Source organism: Melanerpes formicivorus, unplaced genomic scaffold, assembly GCF_026170545.1.
Source record: "Melanerpes formicivorus ecotype bairdi unplaced genomic scaffold, bMelFor1.0.p_v2 SCAF_8, whole genome shotgun sequence".
Taxonomy (NCBI): domain Eukaryota; kingdom Metazoa; phylum Chordata; class Aves; order Piciformes; family Picidae; genus Melanerpes; species Melanerpes formicivorus.
Window position 1 is genome coordinate 9,639,339 of NW_027142360.1, and position 14,402 is coordinate 9,653,740.

Here is a 14,402-nt window from a genome sequence, read left to right on the forward strand (position 1 = left end):
ATAAAATTGCCAGACCAGCTCAGTTGAAAGCAAATGGAGCTGTATTTACAGGCAAAACTGCAATCTAAAATATGGAATGCAATGAATATGTATAAAATATACAATATTTACATATATTCACAATTTATAAACAACACAGAAACCCCCTGGACAAACCAGGGGGCTACCAACAGCTTCTCCCTACCTGCTCCCTTCTCTCCTCCCTACACACGGGACAAGAGAAGAAAGGAGAAACGCAGAGAGAGCTATTTGTTAATACTTAGCCACAACAAAGTGATGCAGCCAAAGGCAGCAAAGGCAGCAGAAGCCAGAGCTAGTATCTGCTAGAGAGAAGCAGTCAAAAAGAGAGAAAGTTAGTGCACAAAACTAACTTTTGTGTTAGGTATCTGTCCAATGGGATTAATTAGACCTTAGACCTTCCAGAGAATGGCCACGAGGATGATCAGAGGGCTGGAGCACCTCTCCTGTGAGGACAGACTGAAGGAGTTGGGGCTGTTCAGTCTGCAGAAGAGAAGGCTCCCAGGTGACCTAATTGTGGCCTTCCAGTATCTGAAGGTCTACAGGAAGGCTGGGGAGGGACTTCTCAGGATCTCAGGTAGTGATAGGACTAGGGGGAATGTAATGAAGCTGGAGGTGGGGAGATTCAGGCTGGAGGTGAGGAGGAAGTTCTTCACCATGAGAGTGGTGAAGCCCTGGAATGGGTTGTCCAGGGAGCTAGTTGGGGCCCCATCCCTGGAGGTGTTTAAGACCAGGCTGGACGAGGCTCTGGCCAGCCTGATCTAGTGTGGGGTGTCCCTGCCCATGGCAGGGGGGTTGGAACTGGATGATCCTTGTGGTCCCTTCCAACCCTGACTGGTACTATGATACTTATTTCCCTTTTTACATCCAATAGTTATTTACATTCTACTACTTTCTGTTCAAGATCTTTGGAAAATTATCTAGGCACAGCCTAAAACTACCACACAAGTGTGGGTTGATTGCATAGGCAGGTAAGAGTTAACTTTTTCTCCACAAAATGCTTATGTCAGAAGATATTTTCCATATATGTGTGTTGAGGTCATAAAGAGACTAAGCTAAGCTGATAGGTAAGAATTTCTTATACCCCTAGCCTATTATCAATCATTCTTGGCTCTATCTCTCTGAATTATGTTTCCTACTTCCCCTCTAAGAATTCCATAAATTTTGGGGGGGAAAAAAGATTTCTCATGTGATAACTGGACAGTAAAGATAAAATATGTTCCCATATTCCTTTATTGGATGGTGTAGAGATTTAGCCTGCAGAGACAAGATCAGTGCTTTCCAAGACAGATAGGCACTGAGGCTGGGGCACTCACAGTCAGCACACATCGCCAGGGGGCTTGGATTAAAAGAAATGTTTTAAAGCAGAAGTATTCCCTAAGTTTCTGGCTGAGAACTCTCCTTTTAGACCACTGATGAGTTATCTGGTAACAGTCGGGGGAATATGCCAAGACCATCAAGACAGGGGTACTGGTGTGTGAGAAGCTGGGTGTGAGCCAGCAATAGGCACTTGCAGCCCAGCAGGCAAATGGCAGCCTGGGCTGCATCAAAAGCAGCATGGCCAGAGATGGAGAGAGCTGATTCTGCCTCTCTGCTCGGCTCTGGGAAGACATCACCTGCAGTGCTGCATCCAGCTCTGGAGCCCTTAACACAGGAAGGACATGGACCTGATGAAGAGGGTCCCGAAGAGGGTGTCTGTTGTGCAGACAGGCTGGGGGAGCTGGAGTTCTTCAGCCTGGAGAAGAGAAGGCTGACCAAATAGCAGCCTGAAGTACCTGAAGGGGGCTACAAGCAGGCTGCAGAGGGACTGTTTGCAATGGCCTGCAGTGATAGGACAAGGGACAATGGTTTGAAATGAGAGAAGAGCAGATTTAGACTGGGTGTTAGGAACAAGTTCTGCATCATGAGAGTGGTGGAACACTGCAATAGGCTGAGGCTCCATCCCTGGAGATATTCATGGTCAGGCTGGACAAGGCTCTGAGCAACTTGGTCTAGTGAAAAGTGTCCCAGCATGATACTGTTGTCCCAGATGCATGTTGTGTATCTACACCTTTGCTGTCTGTAGGCCAGGGCTAACTTGAAGACACCTTCTCGTTAATGCTCAAGTGCTTTGTTCGGTCACAGCTTGAGTTATGCATGCCAAGATGACAGAGCAAACCTGCCTGTCATTCACAGAATTCAATCAGGAACAATGAGATGACCAGGTATGGCCACAAAGCAGCTGCCACCCCTGACCATTCCTTGTGCCCCTTCTGTCAGTGAAGGCACCAGCCAAAAGGGGCCATCTTCTGAGGTTTGGGGTTTTCTTTCCTTGCTTCAGTCCTAACAAATGTTTCACCCCTGTTGAATTAAAATTGGAAGCAGTACAACCCAAATCATACACAAATCCCTGAAAGGTTTCACCACGATATTTTTAAACCTCTTGTGTTTATAGCTAATGGAAAATCCTGAGTTTAAGGGCTATGCTGTACATTGCTTTCAGGGGGAGCTGGAGAAGTTCCAGGGCTAATGTACTTCAGCCATATCAATTCCTAGAGGTAAAGGCACAAAATCCACGAAACTGGAATTGAAGATGACTGAAATAAAGATTTCCTGACCAGTCACTGAACAGTCAGTGGAACAATCTTCAAAGCTGGCGTGGCAGAACGTTTGCTGATGGAGACATTTCAAGTGAGACCATACACAGACACGTATAATAACTGGGGATGGAAACTTGCTAAGTGACAAATTCAGCCCTATCTGTCTTATTTCAAATGCCAACACATGAACACCCATGCACTGAGAAGCTGCTAGTGATGTCCACAAAATAGAAAGGTCATCTTAAGTAGGTGGCCACAGTGCTTGCAATTCACTGTAAATCATACAGCTGGCTGCTAGTGATAATTCCTTATGGTCTTCCAACACAATACAGCTGTGTATATTAATGCATTCTTTCCTATTCCACTTCAAGCACTGGACTGTTAATGAATCAGTCAATTCCTTACATTTAATTAATCAGTAAATTCCTTAAAGTTAAATTCTCCTTGTGTACATTACCAATCCAAAGGAGAAAATCTTGTTTAACTTGGCATTTCTATAAATAGGTATATGTACAGCTATAAACTGACACAAAGAGCTACACGCTTGCACTGCCAGATAGGACACTAAGGGCTGTCCAGGTTGGTGTTACTTTGCTTTTCCAGGCAAAAGATTCTACATAAAGCTTAGTCTCTGGCTGCCCAGGCGAATTATAGATAAATGCTATGGATCCTCATGTCTCAGAGACCTCACCATGTGCTTTAGAGAGGGAAAGACCATCATTGTGGTGGACCTCCCTCCCATCCAAGGCCTTAACTAACCTCACAGACCTTTGAGCAAAGCTAGCAGCTCCAGCTGTTCTGGCAGACATTAAGGAAGGTCCGACTCAGAAGATGCATTTTTTGTTTGTGAGAATGAGCTGTGAAGGGGGAATTTTCATCCTTATTAGGGCAACCTAGAAGAGATTAATGTGACATGATGTCACACGAGAAGCACTGGCTTTGAGACCAATTTTTGTTTGTAACTCTTTGCAATGTGTTGCTTTAGATTTATGTCAAGTGGCTCAGAAGGCTTCACACAACCACCTTCCTCTTTCCAGTTTTCAGCTTGACTTACATATGTATGGAAAGGTGGAGAAAGGCTGGTACAAGCAGTGTGCCACCTGGACAGAAAATGGGGTGGGATAATTGCAAAGCAAAGCTTAATTATTTTTCTTCCTGCATCAGCATTTCCAGACGTTTCTTATGGGCAATTCAGAAATGTGGTTTGGAGTCTTACAAAGGGGAAAGAAACTGTGTGCATCTGCAAGTGTGAATGTGCACATACACGTGCAAAGGGTGTCTATGCTTTGTGCCTGCAGTTTGCTTTTCTTTTTAAAGGAAGGGCTGTTTTAGCAGAAAGAGGTTTGAGACCTCCCTTTGAAAACCCAGCCCACAGTTATTTGGTGCACAAAATCATCAAGAAGCTGTGGCCACTCAGCTCAGGAAAACGGCCATGCCTATGGATCCATCTACTCAAGAGTATCAGTCATGGCAGGCACAGAAAAGAGGGCACCAGTGGACCTTCCAAGGGGTGAAATATTCATTAGCAAAGACACAGCAGGCTTACCAAACGGCTTCCTTCTGACAGCTGTGTTTGTAAAGGCTATCGCTTACTCTCAGTACCAACTCATGGCCCCAGGGAGCTCCACAAGTGCTCACAGCCTTGGACACGTGCTTTCAGTCATGAGAAATGGTGGTGGCCACACAGCTACGTGCCTCCCTGGTCACGTCAGGCAGAGACTCACTTCCAGCTGTGGCCTTGCGAACTTCAGAGCGACAGCAGGGATCAGCCCTGCATCTTCTTGCTCTCCAAAGCACGTGCCTGATGTCCCCCCCGGGGAAGGCTCCCTGGGAGCTACCAGAGCACAGTTCAAAAGACTGTCAGAGACAAAACAGATTCCTGATTCTTTTACCCAGCTTTTGCTTTTCCTCTTGCTAGAGAATTGATTGCTGAATGTAAGGTTCTTGCACACTCTCTGAGCTGGACTTGTGCCTTGTGCCCTCAAACCTGAATTCTCTCTACTAAATAGTGCACAGCACAAGCTTAAATGGTTCCTGCAGCGTTAGCTGTGACACTGTGGTGAATCAGCTCAACAAAGGGTCACTGGGCAAAAAAAAGAGAGAAAAGCCAAGAATGGTAGGACAAGCCACCTTCAGCACACATGGAGGGTTGTAAAGAGACAATGACAGGGCAAGGAGGAGTACAGGGACACCAGAAACCAAACTACTATAGCAGACTTGAAACAACACAGCAGCCAAGGTGGGAGACAGCTCCTCCAGGGAGCCAGGCTGATGTGGGAATGCACTGAAGAAGTCAAGGCAGGGATGACTTCTAAGGAAGGTAGCTGTTCAGCTTGAAAAACTTTAAATGCTTTTTTTAGATCAAAGACTGCTGAAAGGGAGATCTGTAAGCACTAGCTACCAGCTGCTGTGCTGGGTAAGACACAATTAGACATAGGTACATAATAGGTGTGAACAGAGCACCGGAGCAGGCTGCCCAGAGAGGTTGTGGAATCTCCTTCTCTGGAGGCTTTCAAAGCCAATCTGGATGTGTTCCTGTGTGACTTACTCTAGGTGATCCTGCTTCAGCAGAGGGGTTGGTCCCTTCCAACCCGTAAGATTCTGTGACTCTGATTCTGCCAACTGTAGAACATTGTCTGCTAATATGAATAAATTGAACATAATTAAACCACTGAGGATGCTGTCACCAGCTGAGACACACAGAAACACCACACCACTTCTGAGACCCTAAGCAGTTCAGCAACCTCTCTACATTTGCTCTCCAAATTATGATAATTCTCAAGGAAGCCTCTAAAGTTAAATATATGCTTCAGAGTCCAGAGTCCAGGCAGTAGAGCAAAGTGAAATGCGGTGGGATCTCCAGAGCATAAATCTGTCTAGCAGGGGAGTTTTCCTAATCCTGAAGCAGCCCTTCCCAGGCAGTGTGGGTGTTTGCCTTTCAGCCCTGGGGAGTTATTTAACCCTAAACTTAAAGACAAATGCAAGCATTCTTGTTTAGACATTTCAGTACAACTTCTGCTGGTGAAAACCAAACCAAACCAAAACAGCAGTGAGCTTCTAGCTTCCCTTTCTGTATGGCAGTTGTATACTTTTGTTTCATAGATTTCTGGTGAAAAATTAAAGATTGTCTTGTAATGAAGCCTCAATTAATAATGGAAAAAATACACTATTGATCAATTAAATGAACAAGATTTGTTTGTCACAGATTCAGAGATTTACAGGTTGCATAGGGTTGGAAGGGACCCTCAAAGGACATCTTGTCCAATCCCCCCTGCACTCAGCAGGGACAACTCCAACTAGATCTGGCTGCCCAAGGCCACATCCAGTCTGATCTTCAATGTCTCCAGGGACAGGGCCTCAACCACATCCCTGGGCAGCCTGTTCCAGTATTTCACCACTCTCATTGTAAAAAGCTTCCTCCTGATGTCCAACCTAAATCTACCCTGCTGCAGTTTCAAACCATTGTCCCTGGTCCTATCACTCCAAGCCCTTCTAAACAGTCCCTCCCTAGCCTTCCTGTAGGTCCCTTTCAAGTATTGAAATGTAGCTCCACGGTCTCTGTGGAGCCTTCTCTTCTCCAGGTTGAAGAGCCCCAATTCTCTCAGCCTGTCTTCATAGAAGAGGTCCTTAACATTCTGTGGTTCTGAATTCTGTGACCCCTTATGACATGAATACTGTCCTGGTTTGCACTCTTTTGGCTCTGGCCCCCAGATTCCCTGTGGGAGTGTTTATGAAAGTAGGGATGGACAATGGCCCAGTATTGAACTGAGATTTTGTGAGTCACCATGCTACCTGCCACCAAAATGTAAGCAAAGAAGCCCAGCCTAGCTCAGCCCTGCTCAGAAAAGCACTGAGAGGACAAACCCCTGTACATTCACTGTCCTAAGCCAGTTTAGCCTTGAGCAGTCAGGAAAGAGCCTTACAATTACATAATTGCATGGACTGCTCGGAGTCAGGGAAAGAAAAACGACTTCATCTGAGCAAAGGCCCCATAATCACATGAGAAACAAAATGTCAAGCAACAAGCATCTCCAGGGTACTGAGCATTCCCAGAGGACTTAAGAGACACATTTCTTCTCAGGAGATTTTTCCCACCGGCCAACAGCAAGGCCATCACGTAGTGTACGTCAGAAAATTTGAGTAATAGATCAATGGAGCTTTTTTGGTTTGGGATTCTTTGGGGCTTTACCTAGTTCATAATCTCAACATTAAGGATCTACAAAGAGTATTTTATATTAGTTTACTGGTGATATGGCTTTCTCTTTGCCATTCAAAAGAGAAGGCTCAAGAATGCGAAGCAAAATTTCATCAGGATCAAAATCAAGCCTCAGTGCACACATCCCTTTCTAACAGACATTGTGACATTACAGTGTCTGAAAGAAATTGGGAAATGTGATAAGATTGTAATAACTTAATTTACAGGAGTTGGGATACTGCTGAATTCTCCCCTAGAACATGGAATCATAGAATAGTTTGGGTTCTAGTCCAAGCCCCTTGCAGCAAGCAGGGACATTATCTTTAAGGTCCCTTCCAACATAAACCAGTCTATGAGACTATAAATCTGTAAGTCTGTGAATCTATATCAGGCTGCTCAGAGCCTTGTCAAGCCTGGAATCATGGAATCAATAAGGTTGGAAAAGACCTCAAAGCTCATCAAGTCCAACCTGTCACTCAAGACCTCATGATTACTAAACCATGGCACCAAGTGCCACATCTAATCCCCTCTTGAACACCAATGACCAGTGGCAAACAGTGACTCCAGCACCCCTCTGGGCAGCCCATTCTCTTGGTGAAGAACTTTCTCCTCACCTCTAGTCTAAACCTCCCCTGACACAGCTTGAAACTGTGTCCTCTTGTTCTGGTGCTGGTTGCCTGGGAGAAGAGATCAACCCCTTCCTGGCTACAACCACCTTTCAGGTAGTTGTAGAGGGCAATGAGGTCACCCCTGAGCCTCCTCTTCTCCAGGCTAAACAATCCCAGCTCCCTCAGCCTCTCCTCATAGGGCTTGTGTTTGAGGCCTCTCCCCAGCCTCGTTGCCCTTCTCTGGACACCTCCCAACAACTCAACATCTTTCCTAAACTGAGGTGCCTAGAACTGGACACAGGACTCAAGGTGTGGCCTAACCAGTGATGAATGACTTCCCTACTCCTGCTGGCCACACTATTCCTAATGCAGGCCAGGATGCCATTGGCCTTCTTGGCCACTTGGGCACACTGCTGGCTCATGTTCAGCCAGCTGTCAGTCAGCACCCCCAGGTCCCTTTCTGCCTGGCTGCTCTCCAGCCACTCTGACCCCAGCCTGTAGCACTACATGGGGTTTCTGTGACCAAAGTGCAGCACCCAGCACTTGGACTTGTTGAATGCCATCATGTTGGACTCTGCCCATCTGTCAAGGTCCCTCTGCAGAGCCCTTTTACCCTCTAACAGATCAACACCTGCTCCCAACTTGGTGTTGTCTGCAAATTTATTGATCACTGACTCAATCCCCTCATCCAGATCATCAGTAATGACACTGAACAGGATGGGGCCCAGCACTGATCCCTGGGGCACACCACTAGTGACTGACTGCCAGCTGGATGTGGCACCATTCACCACCACTCTCTGGGCTCAGCCCTCCAGCCAGTTCCTAACCCAGCACAGAATGTAGTGGTCCAAGCCACAGGCTGACAGCTTAGCCAGCAGTTTGCTGTGGGGGACAGTGTCAAAGGCCTTGCTGAAGTCCAGGTAGACTACATTATAGAATAGAATAGAACAGAATAAACCAGGTTGGAAGAGACCTTCAAGATCATCACGTCCAACCTATCACCCAACACCACCTAATCAACTAACCCATGTAACCAAGCACCCTGTCAAGTCTCCTCCTGAACACCTCCAGTGACGGCAACTCCACCACCTCCCCGGGCAGTCCATTCCAATGGGCAATCACTCTCTCTGTGTAAAACTTCCTCCTGACCTCCAGCCTGAACTTCCCCTGGCGCAGCCTCATACTGTGTATATCCACAGCCTTCCTCACACCCACCAGGCAGTCACCTGATCATAGAAGGAGATCAGGTTGGTCAGGCAGGACCTGCCCTTCCTGAATCCGTGTTGGCTGTGCCTGATCCCTTGGCCATCCTTCAGGTGTGCAGTGATTGCCCCCAAGATTACCCCCAAGATACTCCATCATTTTCCTTGGCACTGAGGTCAGGCTGCCAGGCCTGGAGTTTCCACATTCCTCCATCCAGCTCTTCTTGTGGCTATCTCCAGGAAAGGGGCACTAACTACCTCCTTGGGCACCTGTTGCAGTGTTCTGCCACCCTCATGGTAAAGAACATTTTGCAGAGTACAGGAGAGGAAGGCTCTGTCCAGTCTTTCATACATCATTCAAAACTGGATTTCTCACAGAAACGGAAAAACACCTAAACAACCAAAGTAGACACAAAACCAGGTAACTCTTCTGAGTGCTAAACTCCAACATGCTAATGAGAAGGATAATTCCTTGTTTTCTCTGGGTAATAACAACGAAGTTGGAGAGGGGTTTGGAACACAAGCCCTATGAGGAGAGACTGAGGGAGCTGGGGTTGCTTAGCCTGGAGAGGAGGAGACTCAGGGGAGACCTTATTGCTCTCTACAACTACCTGAAGGGAGGTTGTAGACAGGCAGAGGTTGGTCTCTTCTCCCAGGCAACCAGCACCAGAACAAGAGGACACAGTCTCAGGCTGCACCAGGGAAGGTTCAGGTTGGATGTTAGGAAGAAGTTCTATACAGAAGGAGTGATTGCCCATTGGAATGGGCTGCCCGGGGAGGTGGTGGAGTCACCATCACTGGAGGTGTTCAGGAGGAGACTTGATGGGGTGCTTGGTGCCATGGTTTAGTTGCTTAGGTGGGTTGGATTGGTTGATGGGTTGGACACGATGATCTTGAAGGTCTCTTCCAACCTGGTTTATTATTCTATTATTATAAAGTGAAGCCCTGGATAATAACCTTTCTTTTCTGTGTTTGGGTTACCCACACACACTCATGCACACTTGTTTTTTCCCTCTGACTATCATCAGTCTCATCCTCTCCCAATACTTGAGCCCACGTGGGCAACTCAGTGTCAGCATGGAGCTCCTGATTTGGAGCCACAACCTGTCTCGGTTCACCCTTCTTCTGAATGCAATGAGACCACGGTTCCACACTGTGATCCAGCGCTGGCAGTCTTCTCTGGTGCCCCCCCTCCAGAAAAGAAAAAAAATAGGAAAAAATACTTTTTTTTGTAAAAAAACAAAGGATGCAATGGAATCCTAAGAATTATTAAAAGCTAAATACTATTCAAAAGCCATAGGCTGTGAGAAGACAGGGAGGTAAAGTTTAAATTCCATGTCTTGTCTCTTTCGCCGTTCGGGTTTCCAGGATAAGGGGAGGGTTTGGTTTTATTTCTCTCTGGGATAGGAATGTCTGATTGCTGCCAGAATCATATTTGTGGCCTGAAATTTCACTGAAGATGGCAGACTTTGTGGGGTTTTGGTTGGTTGGGTTTTGGTTTGGTTTGGGACTTTGGGAGTTTTTTTGTTTCTTTGTTATTTTTTGTTTGGCTGGTTTTGGTTTTGTTTGGGGTGGTGTGGGGGGTTTTGTTTGTTTGTTTGGGGTTTTCTGTTGTTTGTTTGGGTCTTTTTTTTTTTATCTAAAGATTTAACCCAGGTTTTAATGTCATGGTAAGGTACTACTGTGAAACTTTTTATACTTTTGTTTCTATATGAAATTGAGGGATCACAGAATGTTAGGGGTTGGAAGGGACCTCCAAAGATCATTCAGTCAGAGCAGGATCACATAGAGCAGGTCCCACAGGAACACATCCAGGCAGGTTTTGAATATCTCCAGAGAAAGAGACTCCACAACCCCACAATGCCCCTGGGCAGCTTGTTCCAGTGTTCCATCACACTCACAGTGAAAAAAGTTTTCCTCATGTTTCCATGGAATTTCTTATGCCTCAGCTTCCACCATTGCCCCTTGTCCTGTCATTGGGCATCATTGAGCAGAGCCTGGCTCCATCTTCTTGGCACTCACCCTCTACATCTTTATAAACATAAATGAGGTCACCCCTTAGTCTCCTCCTCTCCAAACTAAAGAGACCCAGGTCCCTCAGTCTCTCCTCATAAGGAAGATGTTCCACTGTTCCAACAGAAGTTGAGAAAGAGATATCTGACATTTGTCAATACGTTTATTGCACCAACTGAAACAGCAGAACTATTTCTGGCAGAAATAGTCTTACAGGATGAAATTATAGCCAAAAGAATCAGTTCTTATTAGTGATCAAGGCTGGAGGCCATTTGTCAGAAGAAAACAGACTTTACAAGAAACCAAACCATAGAAATCTAGATGCATTCATTGCTTTCCACACACTGCAAAGCTGTGGGAGAATGGAAAGTCAGAATACACACTCTTTGCTCTCTGTGCATATACCTACATAAACACAAGCATCTCTGCAGCTAAAGGAACAACTCCAGCGGTGAAGATTAACCAATAAGCTCTGTTAGTTCTGTGTTGATCTTCTAAAAACTGTGATGGATTTCTTCTGAATGCCTTTTAGAAGATGGATCCTGACCTCTCCTGCACCACTGCCTGGATGGAAGAGGATGCAGTCAGAGAAGGTCACAATTCATGGGAGGTATACAATATATTGTCTCTGACAGAGCAGTATTAAGAAATAAGCTACTGAGACAGTATGTCATCCTCCAGTGATAAGGAGCTATTAGATCATGCTTCAACCAGAAGAGAATGCACATTGCAGCACATTTCTTGTTGCACTCATTAGCAAGAAGGGCCAGTCATTTCCCACATATTTCTGCAACCCATTCTCTGAATTTCCCAGCAAATGTATTGTTCCATAACTTAGCAATGTCCTACATCAACAGTCATTTCTCTTCCTGAAAGCTATGGGAAGGCATTTCAATGGAACTCACTTGCCTTCCTCGTGCTTTTAGCCCTATTTTGACCAAGGCAGATAGAGCTAATCAGGGACAGAGATATATATATTCAATTAACACAACTCTCTTTTTGTTGAATGATGAGAAAAATGGTAGATGGATGAACAAACTTCCCAGACTATTATGGGTAGCTGGGAGCATTTCATTTTCCAGCATCGCTGGCCTGCCACCTTGGGGAGTTCATTTCCACATAAATCAAACATTAACCAGACAGGGGGAAACTGTTCTCACTGTTACAAAGGAGGCAGCTGTCCAGCTCCAAAGGACTAAATCTCTGTTCCTCAGGGACATATGGAAGTGGTCATTACAAGACAATATTTATTTATAAACACACTTGGCCCCATCAGCTGGGCTTGAATATATAGAAGAATGAGGCTTATTAGTAAGATAAAGCTTTCCCATGACCTATAGAGGACACTGCATAGGGACCACAGATGTTCTGTATTAGAAAAGCTGGAAAATCTATGTCAATGCCCACGAAAAGCTCCGTTTGGAAGTAAGTAAATAAATAAATAAGGAGGTCATCAGCAAAGACAAGGTTATGAACACTGGAAAACGGATCTTCCAGGATATTTAACCTTTATTTGTCTCATTAAATGGAACAGAACTTGGCCTCAACTGCTTGTGTGCCTCCTGAGCAGCTCTGCTGAGGTTACTGCTCAGGATTTGCCCCAGTGCAGAGCCAGGCAGATGCCAGCCTCTGCGGGGACTGGTCTGTCATGCAGGTGCAAACACACACACAGAGAAGCTGCCTTGGCAGTACTGTTCACACAAGTAGTGCCAAGAAAGGGGCAGAGAATAAATGTATTTCTGAAGTCAATCTATGCCACTTTCTGATCCAGATGTGGAAAAGTCTCTGTCCCCATCAGATAAACTCACAAGGACTCAGCTTCAACTGCGGAACTTAAATCATGGAGCTTCTTAACACCAAATTTGTCATCAGGTAGAAAAAGCTGTACAAAGACATCACAGGACCTGATCAAATTTTTGTTTAGCAAGGCCTAATTCTTCAGATTGTGCAAGTTGCCCTGTCTAAGCCCAGGGATCAACTCTCCATCTGGGTCTGGCCCTGACCTATTGTGAACTGTATGGTGTCCTGGCTGGCCTGAAGCCTTGAATCAAAGGGTTTGTGTATCTGTGCTCAGTGAACACAAGCTGCTGCTCTTTGCACAGCTGGAGCCTCGCTGTACACCTGTGCTCTGGCTCATAGCACCTCAGCTGCTTCTCCCTTCGGTGTCACATGGAACAATTAGACCAGCATCTCCTCACCTATCTCTATTGCAGGGGACTTTTTGTCACACAATACTTCCTTGAGCAGTACTGGTCCCCCCATCTACCAGACGGTGCTGACTAATTACTTTCCAGTAGAGCCTTCTGAAAGCTATGTATCATGCTCTACACCTTATTTTTTTCCTCCTCTTTTGGTTTAAACCATCTCCCCTTGTCCTGTCACAACAGGCCCTACTCAAAAATCTGTCCCCAGATTTCTCATCAGCCCCTTCAAGCACTGAAAAGCCACCAGAAGGTCTCCCTGAAGTGGTCTCTCCTCCAGTCTAAACTCCAGCTCTCTCAGCCTGGCCTCACAGCAGAGAGTTTGCAGTCCTTGTTGGAGCCTCCTGTGGACCTGCTGCAACAGGTTAATACCTTTTTGTGCTGAGAACCCCAGAGCTAGCTGTCTCTTGCTATTCTGTTTCTTCATACAATGTAGTATCATTTTCAACCATTAGAATGTCCAGGTGTGCCAAGCCACTCACTGATGCAGCAGGAACTAGAGAAAAAAAATCCCTGTTTCTTTCTAGCTAGGGCTGAGAGAAGCACCATTAACCCACAGGAATGCCTCAGAACACTTGGGGTCATGAGAGTATCAGTTCCTGGGATATATCACTAGTGACTGACCACCACCAGACTTCATGTCACCCAGCACAACTGTTTGATCCTGGCAGGGCAGTGGGTTTGCAGTTCACCTCACTGTCCACCTATCTTAACCATACTTTGTTTGCCTGTGAGGATGTTCTGGGGGTAAGTGTCAAATGCCTTGCTGAAGACAAGGAAAACAACATCCACTATCTTGCCTCACTTTGGTCAGATGTGATTTCTCCTTTGTAAATCTGTGCTGACTATTCCTAATCACCTTCTTGCCCTTATTTCCAGGATTAGTTGCTCCATCACCTGCCCAGGAATCAAGGTGAGACTGGCTGGCCTGTAGTTCCCCAGATGGTCCTTCTTGTCCTTCCAGAAGACAGGGGTGACATTTGCTTTCTTCCAGTCCTCAGGAACCTCTGCTGATGACCACAACTTTTCAAAGGTAATTGAGAGTGGACTCACAATGACACTGTCCAGTTCTTGTGGGAACAACCCCTCAGGCCCTATGGACTTGTTTAAACAGAAGTATTTCTATTTAGAGAAGGAAAATATTGACACTTACTCATTTGTTTTCCTGGGTATTCTCCTCATGTCTCTTTTACTTCCCTGTGCTTTTGCTTGTAATGAGAGCCCAGAGCCTGTTTGTGTGCATTATTTACTCTTGCTCTCCCCTCCAATCAACCAGCAATATTTCTAACACCAGCACCCCCCATACTGACATTAACCTCTCCAGTTCTCAGAGAGGCTATTCTACGTAGAATTAGAAACATTGATTCATCCCAATTAGTCTGTGATCAGAGTCATTCCTCATCTTCCCATACAAGTTTCTGAGCAACCCACAAAGGGAAAATCACTACCACAATGCAACCTTTCTTTCCAAATCCTCTGCTGTCCCTGGATACCAGGGGAGCTCATTTCAGCCACAGTAGGGACAAAGATATTTATTTTGATTTATGCTTTCCTATCTTCTCCCTCTTAGCCACAAGAAGCCAATC